Raw genomic sequence first — 3,853 nt, 5'->3', positions numbered from 1 at the left:
ATAAAATTAGAATTTATTTCTTTAGTTTAAGGTAAATTTAAGCTGGAATATACTCGTGATTTTAATTTGTTTCTACGTTTTAGCTATTATTCTGAGTACAAAAAACATATAGTATAATGTAACATAAGCTTTAACATTATAAAATTATAAAGTTCTGCGAGCTACTATAAGATTATATAGTTCATTACATCTAGAAGTAGAGGAACACTATGATTTCTTACACAGAAAGCAAAATATTAAGTATAAAGAAATTGGTGAAATGTTAGTTGCATCAAATCAAATTACTGCTTGTGTAAATTTTATTCAGATCCTTGTGTAAACCAGTCAGACTCGTCTAAAGATCTAGGAAGTATCTACCAGTTTATGCCATTTAAGGGAAGATAACTTTTGAGGATGCACATTTGATTTACAATGATTGATCTCTCGATGATCACTAATAAGCAACTTATAGAATAATGTGTTATTTATGAGATATATTTTATGTGTTAAAATTGTAGTTTGGAACGAATGTAGCAGTTATATTCATGATTTCTTAAGATAACTGCACCGACACATAACAACAATACTCTCTATTCGATTCCATGAATAATAGTATTCAAGTAGTGTAGTTATAAAATAGTAATAATAACTATTATAATAAAAATAATCGGTAGTTATACCTTACAGTTTCGCAATATATATAGGATATATATATATATAATTATAATATCTTATGTTCATAGAAAACAGTGAAAAGACTATAAGGCATCATTTTTTGCATCGTTGCTTCAATAAGTAATGATTATCAACAATAGAAAATAGTGACTAGTGATAGTAAATTCTTTAAGTCGAATAGGAGTAATTAATATAATTTAACTATAAATAAAAGTTTTTATTGAACAATTTTTCTATTATTCTGTGAAGAGAATAAATTATAAAATAATGAACTGAATGAGTGCAGTAGCTACTAATCCTAGTGGTATATTATTTTGTGGGGATTCAATAAACGCTAAATCAATAGCTAACTTGGCGAGAAATTAAAAGGCGGTCAAGCGAGATGACAACCCCATATGAATCATGACCTTGTAAATCATGAATCAGAGAAAGCGAACTCTTGATTCCAACTTTTAATGTAATGGCCGATAAACGGTAGGGATGGATAAAGACATTATTCAAAATGATAAAACAACACCTTTGAATGATATTGATTATATAGTTTTATACACAAATATATCATTTTGAAACAGTTTATTAATATATCTAGCCATTTTCCTCCTTGTTGCACGCTTTATAAATATGGTCTTTATTGAAATAAATCGGTATACAATGAATTGTTTAAAACTTTAATTTTTTATAATTTGAAATAAACATTCCCCCCTTTAAAATCGAGAAGAAAATTGGAATGTTAAATATTTTTATTTAAAAAAAAAAACTGACAAAATTTGCCGGTTTGATGTGGGTGTAAAAGCTGGCAGTGCATCTTTGATAAATTACTTGTCTGAACGATTAAGGATAAGCAGGAAAGGCAAAAAAAAAAAGATATGAAGAGGTGGGGCTAAACAGGAAAGCGTCATTTGAAACGGCTGTGTCTCTGCTGTTTCAAATCCGAAACAGGTTCTCATTATCTGAATGATAGTTCTAAAGCCGAAAATAAGTATATAAGGATCTTGATTTCAGATCGAATGCTTTGATAAGTTATTCGTGATAGAATGAAAGAAATAGAATTGGAAATTCTGTGAATTTTCAAGTCGCTTGGAACAATACTTTCGGATAAAAAGTTGTTCATTTATCTATTCACTTGACAGAATCGGAAATTATAAAAGAAAAATCAAAATCGTTTATCATTCTGTAATAATGCCTGTTAATTTTTGATCTTTGACATAAAATAATGTTCATGATAATGTTCTAGACTAAGTTCTAATTCAGCTGTCAATCTGATTTTTAATATTTTAACGATAATTTTCTTTAAAAAAAAAAATAATAAGAATTATCTAACATAGAGATGAATCTGATCCATTAACTTTCCTTTCTTCCCCGAGGGATAAGTCGTCAATACTTCATTTTTCCTTTCGACCGGTACTATGACTAAAATCATTATAATAATGAACTGGCATGATATGGTCAAAATATACATTTGAGATGCTGTAACTCACTTTTCCAAGATGCTTTAAATAGACTATTTTCGGAAAATGATCTTAGCTAAACTAGTCGTTTGTTTGGAACGTCATATGTATTTTCTCCCTAAAAAAGTAGCCTCCAGTCATGTTGCAGAAGCTATTAAAGATTTTTCTCGTTAAATTACCTCATAAAAAATTTCGAAGTTAAAAAAAGAAACTTATTTATTCTAATTTTTCTACTTTATTTTCTTTTAATTCGAATCTGAAAAGATTTGATCTAAGGTAATTGAAAGTGTATTTTATATATAATTTTTTTAAATTTTTCAAAAATCTAAAATCATATCCACATTTTGAAAGCTGTAAACAATGTAATACAAGCATGTATAAAGACCTATATTTGTATTTCTATATGATTCTGAAGAATATAATTTACAGAACAGTTTTATATACTTGATATATTTCAGCTTATAGGCCAACACAATATTAAAAAATTATATGAAATTCTTTATAACGAGTAAAACGAAAGATAGAGGATATATTTTCTGACTAATCCAGAGACATGAGAAAGTTCTTTACCTCCTTATGACGTCATGCACCGTCGATCGGGCGTTTACAAGGTCACCTTTGTCTCCAATGAAGGCAAAAAAATATGAGAGCCTATCTTTAAAACAGTAGAACGATTACACAAATATATATTTATATATTGATTTCTTTTAAATTAAATATTATACTAGAATAAAAACATGAATACGAGTGCAGATTTAATTGTATTATTATTATTCTGCGTGTGTATATAAGCCCATGTTATTGCTACAAGTATCATCGTTAGATATATATTTTCTCGTGCATACAATTTGAAATGAGCTTATATAAAATAAAAGAATTGCTGATATAATTTTGTATATAAAGGTAATTAGCTAATAAAAGTTACACTGACCTAGTATATTTACTGGGCAGGTATTATTGGCATATAGGAAACACCTGTCAGGTGCGAGGAAGGATGTTCATACAAAAACAGGCTCAGATCTCCGATCACGTTTAAACCTGTCAGTTTGCCAAGCTTAATTTAATCCTTGTAGACATTTGGACACAGGATCTGTGCGTGACGGCCTGATAGATGTGCGTGACCCTTTCACGCAATTCAAACATAGAACTTAAAATTGTGAAATGAAAATAACAGAAAACTATATTTAATATGTACTTTTCTTTTTGATAATTTAAAACTCTATGTCAAGATAATTATATAAGACAATGAGATATAATTGAGAAGAGAAATAGAAACAATTTACAGGCTAGTTTATATTTTAAATCTTTGAAAGGATTTAAAAAATATGTTTTTTAAAAATCATCTTGAAGACATTTATGTTCTAAAAATAAACGAATTTAAAGAGGAAAAAGACCTTAAAATATGAAAATAAAATAAAAATTATAGACAAAACAAAATTAAAATCTTCATAGAAAATGACAGAAATAGTTTCCTGTATTTATGTATAAATTGAAAATTGGCCTCACCTTATGATTAGGCCAATTATTAAAATCTTATTTTTATATTATTTTATTACATTTTAATTCTACCGAATAAATAAATAAAAATAATACATTAAAAGTAAAATTTAAGAAACCTTGTGACTGTTTTATTGAAATAATATACCATTAAATTATAAGATTTATATATTATAACAATAATAAAACAGATTATAAAAAATATATATTATTTATAATCTGTTTTATTATTGTTATAATAAAACAGATTATAA

Source organism: Centruroides sculpturatus, unplaced genomic scaffold (assembly GCF_000671375.1).
Source record: "Centruroides sculpturatus isolate CEXI.00-Female unplaced genomic scaffold, Cexi_2.0 scaffold510, whole genome shotgun sequence".
NCBI classification, from domain to species: Eukaryota; Metazoa; Arthropoda; class Arachnida; order Scorpiones; family Buthidae; genus Centruroides; species Centruroides sculpturatus.
Note: the sequence above shows the minus strand (reverse complement) of the source record.